Below are 17,712 nucleotides of genomic sequence, written 5' to 3'. Positions count from 1 at the left end.
ACTGCATCCCAATCTTCTCGAAACAACTAGATAGGAACTTGGTGATAATAAAGCACCATAAGTTGGCAATAGTGGCAATATGTGTGCATTCATTTTGACAAATCTTGCTTGTTTTATTTTTTATTCATTAGTGCTGGCTAAACAATTATGGAGAGTGGGTGCCCAAAGTGAAAGAGATGTATTGGATCCAATCCCAAATCCAACCCATAATTTTACCAAGTTTTATCAGTACCTCATGATTCACACCTTATAGATGAAATCTTGACCCAACATCCTCACTCATTCAAGTTCCAAAATCTATTCATCCAAAACTAACAATACAAGTAGTACCTTGCTTCACCATGAAATATAGAGGTGAGGGTAGCACCACCTTGTTTACCAAGCTGAGTTAGAAGCGCAATTGATCCAACATTTGAAATATAAATAGAGGCATCAAGGCATATCTTAAACAATTATGGAACCACCTTTCGATTCTCCATTACTTTCAGGTTTGGGGACTTAGCTTGCTTCGGGTCAAGTGGGATATGACAAGTAGACTCCAAGCCCTTGTTTTGAAGAAAATCGTCCATTGAAAGCTTGGTGGGAGTCGAATTGTGAGCAGAGAAAATCTGGGTTGAATCTAATATGACCATTCCCTAGGGTTATTGTAATGCCCCACTTAATCTTATCATGCAAATTTTATTAATGTTTACATTGCCTCAAAATAATGAGAAATATTGGTGAATACCTTCATTTGGGAAACTATAGATTTTATTTACTGATATAAAATTCATTATTGCTATTATTCAAATTCCCAACTTCTATTCTCAAATTGAATCTTGGATAGGATATGGTCTCCTTCCATTATTCCAAATTATATATATATATTCATCTCACATTCCCAAATGTACTCACACATTTACTTGGGAGAAGAGATGGTCCTCTCCAACTAATTATCAATTTATATATTCATCTCTTATCCCCAAAATGTACTTTCACATTTACTTGGGAGAAGACATGGTCCTCGCCAACTAATTATCAATTTATATATTCATCTCTCATCCCCAAAATGTACTTTCACATTTACTTGGGAGAAGACATGGTCCTCTCCAACTAATTATCAATTTATATATTCATCTCTCATCCCCAAAATGTATTTTCACATTTACTTGGGAGAAGACATGGTCCTCTCCAACTAATTACCAATTTATATATATTCCTCTCTCATCCCCAAAATGTACTCTCACATTTACTTGGGAGATGACATGGTCCTCTCCCATTAATTACCCAATTTTATATTCATATAGCATTCCCAAATGTACTCTCAGATTTAATTGGGAGAAGAGAAGTCAACTGTAAGGATGAGGGAGAAGTTATGGCATTAATGAGAGGTGGTTGAGGTGAAGAAGAGATGAGGGGCATAAAAGGGGAAGGAGGAATGGAGAAAGGGGGAGGTTGGGTCTTGCTTTTGATTTTGGGTTGGCTGTGACTTTGAGAATTTTTTGGAGAGAGAGAAAGGGAGTATTGTTTACCTTTGTCTTAGACACACACACTACATCTCTTTGGACTTGGGCTCGGAGGGCTAGGGAACCTATGGAGGTTTCCCGGGCTAGCAATTATTTCCTAGTTGGCTAGGAGGTAAATCTAGTTGGTAGTCAAGAGGAGTGATTCAGTAGGAGTAGCAGCTCAAGGGTCTCCACCGAGCCATCGGTACATGTATTCCTCTATGCATAGATTACTCATGTAAGTTATTGAAATGAAATCTTCATTGTTAAAGTTATAGGGGTTAGACTGTAAATGGTAAATTATCATTGCTTAAATGCCTTGTAAGAAATGGTAAATTGTCATTGTTTAAATTTCTTGTAAGAAATGGTAAATTGTCATTGTTTAAATGTCTTGTAAGAAAAAAAATTTATTGCCTCATATTGCATTAATTCCTAGAGAATATAGATTTGTTAGAAGACCCTAGGATGAGACCTTACACATGGTATCACAACTTTGGTTCAAAATCTGGACCCAAAACCCACTAAACCCAAATTCGGCTATAAGAGCTTGTAACATTCATAAGGACTTATAATCCAAATATATATACATATAACACACTGTTTTTAGATTGAAAATAATACCCTCCTTATTGCCATGGAAAGCAATAAAACTTAAAAAAAAAAAACAAAACATGTTATAGTTGTGTTTTACAGGCATGTTAATTGTCATATGCTTGTTTTAAAATAAAAAAATATAGGTGTCTGTATATGTTCTTGAGTATACCGTGGGAATTTTCACCACGAGACCCTTGTGGCTTTCTAGACAATGGTTGTCCTTTAGCTTTGTGCCCAACTTCTCTAGATTTCATCTAAAACGAGAAGGCACTACCTTCCATTAGCTTAGAAAAGTATTGTACTCCTAGTCTTTGTAACAAAGCTCTACAGTTTTGTGCCTCTATTGATGAGGGTACGCAGACTCAACATTCCCCGCCCTTTTTCTTTTTCTAGTAGAGGTACGGGTAGTTGTGGTTCTACAGAAACCTTTATAACTCATCTTGCTGCTTTCTTGGCTTTGCGATGGTTTTAGAGGGCTAATCTTGCCACAGTGCTGTTACTTCGATTTTTCAGTGGAAAGTCCATTTTGTGTTTTCAAGCTCTATGTGTTTACTCTGTTTTCTAGAGTAAGAATAGCCAGAGAAGGGGTAAGGTCTTATCTAGTAACTACTTCATTGTTTGTGATTATCTCTGGTTCATGACAACGAAACATTCATTGGCAAAAAAAATGAGTACTTCATTTTTTAAGCAGAATATGAGATGATGTAACACATTCAATTTCATTTTGATCAAGAAAAAAAAATCAATTTGTGCAAACAGTTGTTCTTCAAACGTATGTCAAAATCTCATGGCAAATACTAAAAAATTCTATCTGATAACTTTGTTTCTTCTCTTCTCCTTTACCATGATATGAAAGCATCCTCCTGATGAAAAAGATTTGACAATACTTTTACTGTGATAAGAAAAAGCGTTTATTTAAAAAGCATAAGTTTTATGTTGCCACCAAATGCAGCTCCTATGGTACTAATGAATAGCCCAATAGGGTCATTATAAATTGCATATTGACATTTTCTAGGATTGCAGTCTTCAAAGTGACTAAATTCATGCATGGACTTCACCGATTTTTCAAATCCTGAGTATATACAAATGAAATTGCCTTTGAAAGTCGACGATAGATGCTCTCTGTTAGATGACAACCGTAATAGGGCCTCATATGGTACAAGGAAATAATAAAGATTGAAGAAATATCTATAGACTTTCAAAACACATCCTAAGCCATGGCTAATGAATTGAATATCAACCAATCAAACTGGGGTTTTCGATGTCGAGTTTGATGTCGATACACTGTTAGTTATTTTCTTCCATACAGCTGAAGCAACCAATGTCCAAACTGCTCAAGAAGCCACATAACAGTAAGAACAGTTTTCTGGGATAAACGCTCATTATCAGTTAAGATGTAATGTGTAATAGCATGAAAGATGAGTTCAACTCTTGTCCACTTTAATTTAGGGGTCTCGTAACCATCAAAAGCACCTATAATCTAAACAAAGGGGCTAGTCTCTACCTTCAACTGTGACAAAAAAACGCATCCATATGTAAATTCTATTACTTGAAAATGAAAGATTACTCTCATTTGTGCAAACATATGAGAGGGTAAAGGGTAAACATAAGCTTTACTGAATAGCCCTGCAACAAGCCATTCATTCACAATCTTCACCCATGTACTAATCCAGACAACATCTATGCTCCACCTAAGAGCATAAAAATAGTAGTCATGAGATTATACAATATTCTGATTTCTTTCTTGAGCACTTGCAAATATATAAGTGAAGGAAAAGAAGAAACAAATAGTCAACATATATTCTGATCATAATCCAATTTTTTTGGAGAAGAAAAGATCTAACTATTTCCAAATAAGCATGCAGCTAATGTGCAGACACTCACCTTTGCATCGTTTGGTGCAAGTTCCAACCGATAAATAACATACCGAAGTACATGGCTCCCATGGAAAAACAAAATGGACAAAATACATAGCTATATGGAATATCATCCCCTTCCTTGACTTCTTCGACTTCATCTTGCTGAAACTGCAGACTATGTAAAATTTTAGTATGAATGAAGAGACTTATTGTTGTTTCCCTACCCATCACATTATTCTAATGCTATGGACTGAAATATAAATGCATAAAGCATCAAGTTTAGTGCAAGACGCTAGAAAATGTGGTATACCTTACTTGGAAAGAATTTGAATCGACGCCTGTAGAAAATGTTGCTATTACTATTGCAAGCATTATAATCATAAAACTCTGCATGGAAGTGAAATGTAAACATGAGGTTTCCAGACACAAGTTGAGTATTATCACAGATATTATCAACTAATCAATTTATGACTGGACTGAAAACAAGTTCTAGATCAGGTAGGAATGTGCATCTACACCTACATAATGACCTAAATCACATAATCTTAGCTGTTAATTACTCTAGTTTTTTTTGCTAATAGAAATTGGCTGGAATGCAATTAAAACAATAAATTTCCATATTTTTTTTGAGACGATTGAAAAGGGCTACAAACTTTAGCATCAATCAGCCCTCCTTGTAGTTTAAATATAAATCTTAGGTTAATAATTTTTTTTATAATGGATGACATATGCCAACATTCGTAGTACGTATAATCTAAACATAAAAGCTGTGTTGACCAATTTGGAATAATATAATAAACCCTTATCTGTCAGTTATGTATTTCTTTTCTATTTTTTTCATCCATATATGTTTCCATAGAGAAGTAATAAGCATTCTATTCCTCTTTCATATAGGCAAACCTTTCCTACATTTGCAATAAATCAGAGATGAATAATCCAGAAAGATGTGTTTTAGGATTGAAAGTCAAAGATGATTGTTCCAGAAAAGATATTTTCCCATGTAACTAAAGAATAAAGTGCACTAAAATTTCAGATATGTAGAGAAATGGGAGGGTAGACAATGTTCCAACACAAAAAAGTTGTGTTGAGTGATATCTTACATCAAACAACATTACATATTTATAAATCAAGCTTTGTCTTAAGATAGACATATTTTTTTATCACAATCATAACTAGTTGACAAAATATCTCAGCCACACACCAATTTAGTAGCTAATCTAGCTTTATAGATGAAATTTCAAAAGGGGCCTAGTTATAATAATGTGATTAAAAATGGAAGGTTAAATGCTCGAAAACATATAAAATGGATTTAGTATGACTGTTTATGGATACCTAAGGATACGTAAGAGTGACTAGTAGTATGTGGTAGCACTTGCTTAGATGACCATGGGGGAGAATATAGTAGAATTGTGGTTATCATCTCTGTATCAGAAATAGTCATTTACAAGTATAACAAAAGGGAAAACTTGCATCTATCATTATGCAAATTATGAGTGAGACGAGTGAGAACTAAGAAGGCCCTAAGTTGTGCCAATAAGTCTTAGGTTATCATGCAGATTTTGAACAATTCAAAATGGTGACGACGTGAAGAAATCAAGGACCCGGAGAGTCGTCACAAGGACCTCCTACAAATAACCCATTACCTTCACCAGAATTGACTCTCATCCTACGTTCCCTAGAAGAAATTAATGAGATCTTAAGAGGGCGCCAAACAAATGAAGTGGAAGGGGAACACCCTCCATCAGGGTTAGGGAATCCCGGGGATGTAGAGACTATGATAGAGGACCTCCAATTGAGGACATTATTAGGGAGCTCTAGAAGATTAAGTTCCCAGAGTTGCAAGAGGTCATGCCAGTGAGCATGCAGAACCCTGGTTAGAAGGAACGAGAAGGTTCTTAGCACTAAGGGATTACAATTCAAATTCCAAAGCCAAAATAGCAATATTCCAACTCAGAGATCGTGCTCTGAATTGGTGGGGTAACTTGGAGTGTTAACTGCACCTCACTCCAAACATAGTTACTTGGGAATTATTTGAGGAAAGATTCAGGAAAAAGTACCTACCAGCATATTATGAAGAACAACAGGTAGGAGCCTTCCATGTCCTAGTACAGGGGAGTCGTACAGTAGAAGAATATGAAATTCGATTCATGGAATTGGTCAAGTATGTCTCCTACATGGATACTAACTAACGCAAAGTAGATCGTTTTATTTATGGATTGAACCCTAAGATTAGGGAAATGGTGCGGATGTGGAAAGCATCCTCAGATGTAGAAGTTGTAGAACAGGCTTGTTATGTTGAAGAACACTTAGACTTAAAGAGTGGAGGCATAGTCATCTTTCCACGCCAAATAGGATTTATAGGGAAGGCCCCTCATACCTTCCAAATGGGAGGAAGTCTGGCGCCACCACCATATGGAAACAGGGTTATAACTAGAGCACCGATAGTGGGGATTTTAATGGTTTCTAGACTAGCCTCACCCATAGCTTCAAGGACATATACAAATCAAAGTCATACGCGAGGAGCAACAAGTGGGGGTAGTGATCCCATGGGAAGGAACTCTTTCTAAAGAACTCCACCACATTTAGTTCAAGGTCCACTGCGCATCACTTGTTGGGGATGCAGAGAACCTCATTACCAGTGGGACTACCCTGAGTTACCAACTGGTAACAACCAGAGATAGGGAAAAGAACCAGTGGGGGGAGTAGGTAGCCACATTGAATCTATGCAGCGGTTGACAATCAACAAGTTGAACACCAGTCTGTCGTGCTAGAAACCTCAGGTATGATAAAAAAAGTAAAAGTTAAAATTTTGTTTGATTTTGGTGCTACAGATAGTTTCATTTCACCAGTTGCATTAGAAAAATGTTGGTTGGCAACCTATGAGGATGATGACTTTAAACAAGTTGAGATGGCTTCTGGGATAGAACAAGCAGTAGGGCCTAGTGTTGATCAATGTCAGGTAAACCTCAGGGTGTGTATGACTAAGTTGAAGGCATACGTCACAACATTAGGGACGTATGATGTAATTATTGGAATGGACTGGCTAGAAGCTCATCGAGCTTTGGTAGACTGTTTCAAGAAGAAAGTGATATGTTTAGATGATGAAGGTAGGACAATTGAGATTTTTGGAATCAAGAGGGGATTGTCCCTACGATTCATATCCATGATGAAGGTAAAATGTTGTCTCAGACAAGGTTGCAAACTATATTTAGTCGAGGCTGTAAGTGACCAGAAAGGACCTTCCCTAGATCAACATCCAGTTTTGTTAGAATTCAAGGATGTTTTTCCAAAGGAATTGCCTGGATTACCTCCTGTAAGAGATATTGATTTCACAATCGACTTAAAACCAGGTTCAAAACCAATATCTAAGACAACCTATAGGATGACAACTCGAGAACTTTGTGAGTTGCAGATGCAGTTAAAAGAGCTCTTAGACTTGGGATTTATCAGAGCTAGTATTTCACCTTGGGGTGCACTAGTGATTTTTGTCAAGAAGAAGGATGGTTCCTTGTGGCTATGCATAGATTATAGAGACTTAAATAGAGCCACGATAAAGAATACATACCCGATACTGCGAATAGATGACCTATTTGATCAAATGAAGGGAGCATCGGTCTTCTCAAAGATCAATCTATGATCTGGATACCACCAATTAAGGATTAAGGATGAGGACATCTCCAAAACAACATTTCGTTCTCGGTTTGGGCACTATGAGTTTGTAGTTGTTCCATTTGGTTTAACCAATGCACCAACAGTATTCATGAGCCTCATGAATGGTGTGTTCAGGAAGTATTTGGACCAATTTGTGAAAATCTTCCTCGATGACTTTCTCATGTATTCCAAGAATGAAAAGGAGCATGAAAAGCACCTAAGGGTGGTATTGACTTGGTTAGGGAAAATCAATTGTATGGGAAATTTTCAAAATTTTCCTTCTTTCAGAAGAAAGTTCACTACCTTGGGCACATCATTTTAGGAGAAATGATTTTAGCTGACCCAGAAAAGGTGAAGGCCATAATGGATTGGCTAGTACCAAAAAATGCCCATGAGGTATGTAGCTTTATGGGGCTAGCAGGGTATTATCGCAGGTTTGTGGAAGGGTTTTCAAGGATTGAAAAACCCATCACCACATTACAACGAAAGGGGGTCAGGTATGAATGGAAAAATGAATGTGACACTGCATTCACAGAACTGAAGAGGTTACTAACTAGTGCACTGATCCTTCAAGTGCCAGACATGGGAAAAGACTTCACTGTCTGCACTGATGCTTTGGTGCAAGGATTGGGTGTAGTATTGATACAATAAGGTGGAGTAATAGCTTACTCATCTAGAAAACTGAAGAAACATGAAGAATTATATCCTACCCATGACTTAGAATTAACAGCAGTGATGTTAGCCTTGAAATTGTGGAGACACTATCTCATTAGGAGAAGATTTGAGTTAAGAATAGATCATCAAAGCCTGAAGCATCTCTTCACTCAAAGGGATTTGAACGCCAGAAAAAGGCGGTGGAGAAAATTCATGAGTGAAAATTATTTTGAGATCTCATACATCAAGGGAAAGGAGAACGTGGTGGGAGATGCACTAAGCAGGAGACCACGAACCTTCTCCCTAGTAGCCTTAAAGGTAAATTTAAGGGAACGTGTATTAGAGAAACTCTTTGAAGATAGCTGGTATCTAAAAATCATCTCATCCATCCAAAATGGGAAACAGATAGAACCAAAATTTGAGGGATATGTCCTTCAACCAGATGGGCTATTGAGGTTTCAAGGCAGAATGTACGTACCTAAGGAAGGTGGTATAAGAAAAACCATCCTCGAAGAGTCACATAGAGCACTTTATTGTGCACATCCTGGAGTAAAGAAGATGTACGTAGAAATGAATAAACTATTCTTTTGGGTAGGCATGAGGCACGACATAGTCCAGTTTGTCACCAAATGTCTCGAATGTCAATGAGTGAAGGCTGATCATTGCCATCCAACAGGGCTCCTACAACCACATGACATCCCTACATCTAAATGGGAGGTAATTTCCATGGATTTTGTGGTGGGTTTTCCACTCACTTCACAGACGCACATTGCTATATTGGTTATAGTTGATAAATTGACCAAAAGTGCCCATTTCATCCCAGTAAGAGACACTTATGATGTTACAGATCTAGCGCGAGTGTTTGTAAATGAAGTTATTCGACTACATGGGTTGCCCACATGGATCATTTCTGATAGAGACTCCGGATTTACATCTAGTTTTTGGACAAGTTTGCATTCAGCACTAAGGACTCCATTGAACCTAAGCACTACATATCATCCAGAAACAGATGGGCAGACTAAAAGAGTAAATCAGGTTCTCAAGGACATGCTTAGGATGTACGTCATGGATAATCAAACTCAATGGGAAAGGTACTTACCATTGGTAGAGTTTGCCTATAATAACATTTACCATAGTTCAATCGGGATGCCTCCTTATCAAGCTCTATATGGAAGACCATGTAGGACGCCATTGAGTTGGGAAAATTTGGAGGACCGAGTAATAGTTGGCCCTGAATTAGTTCAAGAAATGGAGCAACAGGTAAAACAAGTTCGAAAAAGGTTAAAGGAAGCACAAGATAGACAGAAGAGTTATGATGATTCACATAGGATTGATCGTAATTATGAAGTAGGGGACCAAGTTTTTATTTGTATCCGGCCCAACAAAAGCACCATTCAGTTTGGGAAGGGAACAAAATTGTCACCTCAGTTCGTAGGACCTTTTAGGATTAAGGAGAAGATTGGAATAGTTGCCTATCGTCTTGTACTGCCACCCCATTTGCATAAAACTCATGATTTTTTTCATGTATCTATTTTACGAAAATATTTTTCTGATGAATCTCATAAAATGGATTGGAGGGAATTGCAAGTCTGAGGCATGGGAACCATATTGGTCGAACCATTACGCATATTGGACCGTAGGTTTCGACAGCTCAGACGTCGCATGGTGGACCAAGTTAAGGTCCAGTGGGATAGGTATAGCTCAGGATCTGCTACCTCAGAGGATGCAGAGACTATGGATTGTGACTACCCCTCACTTTTTGTGCATCTGTGATGCCCATATTTGACTTAAACAGCTACCTATGTTAAGGTTCTATTTTGCAGTTCCATGTTATCTATTTATGAACATTATGTAATATTGATGCATTTGGTAGGAGACATGAAACTACTTATATAAATCAATTGTTAGATTTGATATTGATGATGGAAATGGTTGATGTATGGCCTAAAATGTATGACTCACTTAGTGATGAATTATCTAGTGCGTGACTTATCAAAATTATTTTGTTTCATATATGGCTCAAGTGGATATGATTTGTTTAAATGAATGACTCAGTGAATTCATGATTTACTTCCAGTAGGAACTACAAGATTGACACGTGGATACTAGACTTAATAATATGATGATTATATGTCTTGTTGTTATATGAATGCATGAATAAGAGCTAACCTGCAGGGCCGGAAGGAACTATACGATAGCCGACATCTACTCTTCCATTGAGGCAAGGTCCAGAAATCTCATGGGGAAGGTATAATGCACATTGTTCTATTACATTTGGTATCTACTTGATATGCACTCTTATGAAATGAGTAAAATGAAAATGACAGGTGGCAAGACTACCTGACTAGATTATTTGATGACAAGTCCAACTAGCACTATAGTGTGGTCTGTATTAGGGTGTTGACGCTAGTTGTGAGGAGGGGTGGAGGCATTTCCCACCATGTAACCTCCAAAACTTAATCGTGGGAGGGCAGTGGTGGACACACTCCCCTAGACGTGTGATGACGATTGCCAGTTACCTGCTGGGGAAGTTAGGTCGATATAGTCGACGCTTCTGCCATGTTGGTTTTATTAGTGGTTAGATTGGTATAGATGATGCCACCGTATATAGCAATAGAGGATGGATAGGGTGGGAATGGAAGTAGGTAAGGAGGGATAGGAGGATATAGATCAGTTCTAGACTCTTTATGAGAAGTAATTTCATTGTTCGACTTATCAGATTTTACTACTATAACTCTCTCTATTTTGTTATGCCTTCAAACTCCTTGTATCTTTTCACTCTAACTTCGGGACTATGTATGTAATGCCCCACTTAATCTTATCATGCAAATTTTATTCATGTTTACATTGCCTGAAAATATTGAGAAATATTAGTGAATACTTTCATTTGGGAAACTATAGATTTTATTTACTGATATAAAATTCATTATTGCTATTATTCAAATTCCCAACTTGTCTTCTCAAATTGAATCTTGGATAGGCTATGGTCTCCTTCCATTATTCCAAATTATATATATATATATATATATATATATATATATATATATATTCATCTCACATTCCCAAATGTACTCACACATTTACTTGGGAGAAGACATGGTCCTCTCCAACTAATTATCAATTTATATATTCATCTCTCATCCCCAAAATGTACTTTCACATTTACTTGGGAGAAGACATGGTCCTTTCCAACTAATTATCAATTTATATATTCATCTCTCATCTCCAAAATGTACTTTCACATTTACTGGGGAGAAGACATGGTCCTCTCTAGCTAATTATCAATTTATATATTCATCTCTCATCCCCAAAATGTACTTTCACATTTACTGGGGAGAAGAAATGGTCCTCTCCAACTAATTATCAATTTATATATGTTCATCTCTCATCCCCAAAATGTACTCTCACATTTACTTGGGAGAAGACATGGTCCTCTCCCATTAATTACCCAATTTTATATTCATATCACATTCCCAAATGTACTCTCAGATTTACTTGGGAGAAGAGAATTCAATTGTAAGGATGAGGGAGAAGTTATTACATTAATGAGAGGTGGTTGAGGTGGAGAAGAGAGAAGGGGCATAAAAGGGGAAGGAGGAAGGGAGAAAGGGGGAGGTTGGGTCTTGCTTTTGATTTTGGGTTAGCTGTGATTTTGATAATTTGTTGGAGAGAGAGAACGGGAGTATTGTTTATCTTGGTCTTGGACACACACACTACATCTGGTTGGACTTGGGCTCGGAGGGCTAGGAAACTTGTGGAGGTTTCCCAGGCTAGGAATTATTTCCTAGTTGGCTGGGAGGTAAATCTAGTCGGTAGTCAAGAGGAGCGATTTAGCAGGAGTAGCAGCTCAAGGGAATCTTCACCGGGCCATCGGTACAAGTATTCCTCTATGCGTAGATTACTCATGTAAGTTATTGAAATGAAATGTTCACTATTAAAGTTATAGGGGTTAGACTGTAAATGGTAAATTATCATTGTTTAAATATCTTGTAAGAAATGGTAAATTGTCATTTTTTAAATGTCTTGTAAGAAAAAATAAATAAATTATTGCCTCATATTTCACTAATTCCTAGAGAATATAGATCTGTTAGAAGACCCTAGGATTGGACCTTATATTTATCAAGATTGATGGGAGTCAAATTGTAAATAGTGGCTTAAGAGTATCACTGATGTGCAAGAGGTTTAGGCATGCATTAGATGAATAAGGTGTCCCGCAACAACCGTGTATATCTTCTCTTCTTTCCAAATGAACCCAAGGAATAATGGTAGCGACACATGTATGAGTAACACACAAATTTATGGATGTCAACAGCATTGAGAGGAACATTGAGATAATATGAGCACTCACTCATGAAGGGGAATCTGCCAAGTAAGTAAACTAACCCTCCCATTTGACTCCTTATATTTGTTCTCTTCTGTATTTACAGCCTTTGATGAGGCAATGAATGTGTTTTGGAAGCTCACGAAACCCCTGCTATCAAAGGGAAATAATAACTTTGTTCGTGATGGGAAGAGAATCACAAAGAGACTAGAGCTATTCAGGAAAATAAATTAAAATTATTGTTGGCATACTTACCATATTGCAGGTGAGGGAATCTGCAACACCGAGATCCATCCAAGGGTCCATTGTAGCTCACCTAAGGAATAAGTGTCACCTAAGAAATAAGTGCATCTAAAAAAATGAGAGCCCTCCAAGGGGCCATTGCATCTCACCTAAGGAATAGTGTGTACAACCATGAGGAATAGGTGTGTGAAATTTCTATGCTATGCTCTTGACATCTCAAGAGCTAAGAGCAAGATGCATGTGACACCTAATGAAGGTATTCTTGACAACTCAAGAGCCAAAAGAAAGAAAAATGAAGTGTATTATGCATTATGGATTATTAGCATTAAATGTTCAAGGACTAATGCTAGTCCAAGATAAGCATTAATTAAGTTGAGTATAACATACGATCGATTTTGTCAAGTTTTTGCGAAGTATTTCCTCGATATGAGGCCAAATAAGATGGTGATTTTTTCCATTGGATAATAGAGAAAAATTGAAATGAAACCTTGGTTAAAATGAAGAAGTTTGTGTTAGTATCTATGTGCAACTAATAGTCGGACTAAAAATGATTACTGTAGTCCGTAGCTTGAAAGGGCAAGTGTTAGCACTCCGTGATTCCTTTTAGGCTGAAGGGAAAGGGCCATAGATGTAACCATAGACTGCTTTTGGTTAGAAACTAGTCTTTTCTAACCAGAGCGGACTCCCTCACATAGAAAAACTTAAAATTGGGAACTTTGCAAGTACATACAAGACAAAGACCTGATATGAAAGGATTCTTTGAGAAAATGTTTGTTGAAAGTAGGAGAAGATTATTTGGAAGTGAAAATTTGTGATCCTAATACTACTGTCCAAATGATGTTTATGCATTTAACAGCCAATAACACACACATATGCTTGTTTGGCATATGCTTCACATAAAGGAAACCAATTATTGTATAGTGGAATATGAACATGAAAAATATGCATTCACACATAACAGAAAAATATTAAGCTCTCATGCTGCATATTTGAGACTAAGTATTGAGAGGAAAGGATAGAAAGCAAGGGTATAATATATTCCATTTGCAACTAAAATACTTGACACAACTTAATTAGAGAAATGTAAGATTGAGTTCTAATACAACTGAATCAACATACTCATAGGAGGAAAGACTGTAAATTAAATATTACAATAGAATTAGCAAAAGAAAGAATGAATCTGAAGAACATTACCAGAAGTATCTCTATTGTTTTCTGTTTTGGAGTTTTTTGGGGTATATTTTCAGTCAAATTTGTTAGAAATTTAAAATGCATTTTAAATAACAATAAATTTTGAAAAATTGTTTCACAAAATTCCTAAAGAAAAACTTTAAATCCTAAAATAATTAGAAAAAATTGTTTTTACCATTCAAACTAAGAAAATATGCATTTAATAAACAAAACATTGCGGGTAAGAAAAAAATATAAAACCAAAATTATAGTTTTTTTGTGGTTTTGAAGTGTTTTTAGGTTGTCTTGTAGGGTTATTTTTATGGTTGTCTATCTTTGTTTTGTCATTTTCTAAGTTGTTTTTAAGGGTTTTTTTAATGGTTTTTTGTGGTTTTCTTGGTTGGTTTTTGATTTTTTAAGTTCTTTTGAAGGGTTTTTTTTTGTGCTTTTCATGGTTTTTGTATGGTTTGTTTTAATTAATTTGTTTAATTTTGCTAAAAAAAATAAATAAGAAAGACAAAAAAGATATAATACCTACCTTAATTTGAGCATCTGTGATGTTGGTGGTGTTGTTGGAGAGATTTATTTTAACAATCCATGCTTCAATTTGTCAATCGAGCTCCAATATTCTCGGTTGAGCCATCCTCACTCTCTCTATCAAGCTCTCAAATTTCCGTGGTTTGTGCAAATGGGTTGTGTAGACTATGGGTGGGGTATTTAATAAAAAAATGGCTCAATAGAGCTATAAAGTTTGATCCAGGGCTTGCTTTTAACCCTCAATCGAGCTACTTTTTTAGTGCCCAAGGAGATTGATTGAGCGCTTAAAAAAGGATTGATTGAGTAAATGGCTCGATCAAGCCATCAATTTTTCTACCTAAATGTGCCTTCTCTTGCCAAAAAGTGTAACCCAGCTCCATGTGTTCACCCTCAACCATCATCAACTATGATCACCATGGTTGACTGTGATTGACTGTAGTTAATGATGATCACCATGGCCAACCATTATTAACCATGGTTGAATATATTTAGCACGGTTGACGTTCGTCAACCATGGTTATTCATGTTCAACCATGGGAAACCAAGGTCAATCATAGTCATATTTGGTCAACTATAGTCACCATATTCATTGTTTAAAAACTATGGTCAACCCATGCTTGACATGGCCAACCATCGTTAATATGGTCAAATATGATCAACCTATGTCACCATATTAAGAGATGGTCAATCGTAGCCTTCCATTTTCAATATAGACAACCATAATCTATCATAAAAAATTATGGTCAACCATGGTCAAAATATCCAAACCATGTTCACCCATGGTGAAGTTGGTCACGTGATGTGACAAACATCGCAATGTGACAAATATTGTTGCATTGTGACAAACATGGTTGTAATGTTACATTGTTGCAATATCACAAAAAATTATCAAACATCATAATGATGTTGCAATGTGAAAACATTGTTGAAATGTTATATTATAGTGCAATTTATCCAATGTCGCAATGTGAAATTATAAAATTAGTTAACCACATTTACTAATGTGGTTAACTATGTTCTATAATGTTTGACTATGTTTGACATTCAACACTCTTGAAATTTAGTCAAACATAGTCAACCACATTAGTCAAACATAATTAGCCTTTATATCCCATGTTTAAATAGTTAATCATGATCAAAATTGGTCAATCCTATGCTTACCATATTTAACAAAAGTCAAAAGTAGCTCATAGTTGTCCTATGCCAATGTACCATATTACAATTTATAATATTGGGTTTATAATGTTTGTTTATAATAGTTGGGTTTTTAATATTAGGATTTTTAATATTGAGTTTATATATATATATATATATATATATATATATATATATATATATATATATATATTAGGGTTTATAATACTGCAATTTAATATTATGGTTTAATATTAGTGTTTATAATATATAGGGTTTTTAATATTGGCTTTATAAACATAGCTATATTTAATAATAGTCACAAATTGTTAACCATAGTCTAACCATGGTCAACCATCATCAACTATGATCACAATGATTGACTATGGCTGACTATAGTTAACTATGGTCAACCATTTTCAATCATGGTCATATTTGGTCAATCATAGGCACCATATTCAATGTTTAACTTCCATGGTAAACCCATGCTCGACATGGTCAACCATTGTTACTATCGTAAAATATGGTCCATTGTAGCATTCCATTATCAATATAGACAACCATAATATGTCATAGGAAACTATGGTCAACCATGGTCAAATTAGTCAAACATGTTTGCAATGTTACATTATCAGATTATAGCATAAATTTATTGAATGTTGCAATGATGACAGAATGTGAAAAAAACTGTCGCAATATTATATTACATTGCAATTTATCCAACATTGCAATGCAACATTACAAAATTAGTTAACCACATTTACTAATGTGGTTGACTATGTTCTCCAATGTTTGACTATGTTTAACACTTAACACTCTTGAACTCTAGTCAAACAAAATCACTTATTAACATTATTGATTAATATTAATAGTCAAACATATTCAACAATATTACAATTAAACAATACTAACCTCTAGAGTCTATGTTTAAATAGTGACCATGATCAAAATTGGTCAACCCTATGTTTGTCATATTTGACAAAATTTAAAGGCTACTCATAGTTGTTATTCGTCATGTACCATATTAGGGTTTATAATATTATAGTTTAATATATAAGGTTTATAATATTTTTCTTTATAATTAAGATTTATAATATTGGGTTTACAATATTTGGGTTTAATGTTATGGATTGTTTTAAAAATAGGGTCTAATATATTAGCATTTATAATAAATTGAAATATATTATAGTATTAATAAATAAGTAACATTGTCTGCTTGGGGTAGTTTAGTTGGCACTCACCATGGAAATGAAGTCTCATCGAAGTAGAAGTCTTGGGTTCAAATTTTGTGAAATCCCCCCACCCGATCAGGGTGAGAAGTTGGACATGATGAAGATGTAATCCTACCAAGCTTACAAAAAAATAAAAATAAATAAATTAACATTAATAATATAATATTAATATATATTTTTGATATATATTATTAATATATTAATAATTATATATATGTTTAATTAATGATTAATTAATGTTAGTAGCAAATCATATTAGTCAAACATAATAAAATAAAGTTAACATTTATAGTCTATTTCTAAATAGTTCATCATGATCAAAATTGGTCATGTGTTCACCATATTTAACAAAAGTAAAAATCTACCCATATTTTGTCCTTTATTATTGTACCATATTAGGGTTTATAATATTTTAGTTTATAATATTTTTTTTTGATATTGGGTTTATAATTAGGATTTATAATATATGGTTTTTAATATTAAGGTTTATAATATTGGGTTTAATATTAGGGTTTATAATATTAGATTTAGTATTAGGTTTTAAAATATTGTGTTTAATATTAGTGTTTATAATATATGATTTATAATATGAGAATTTAACCTTACAATTTAATATTTAGGGTTTGTAATAATAACCATAAGCTATTATTATATTATGTTTGGATTATGTTATAATTTGAAATATAAATATTGGAATATTAAAATGATATTATATAATAACATAATATTTTATTAATATATAATATAATAACCATGTAAATATATAATAATGTTATTTTTATTCTTATATAATTATTAATAATCACAAATAAATGTGTTTGATCATGTGTAAA

This window comes from Pinus tabuliformis, chromosome 5_1 (genome assembly GCF_031772625.1).
Source record: "Pinus tabuliformis cultivar Carrire ecotype Pingquan chromosome 5_1, CPIR1, whole genome shotgun sequence".
NCBI lineage: Eukaryota > Viridiplantae > Streptophyta > Pinopsida > Pinales > Pinaceae > Pinus > Pinus tabuliformis.
Note: the sequence above shows the minus strand (reverse complement) of the source record.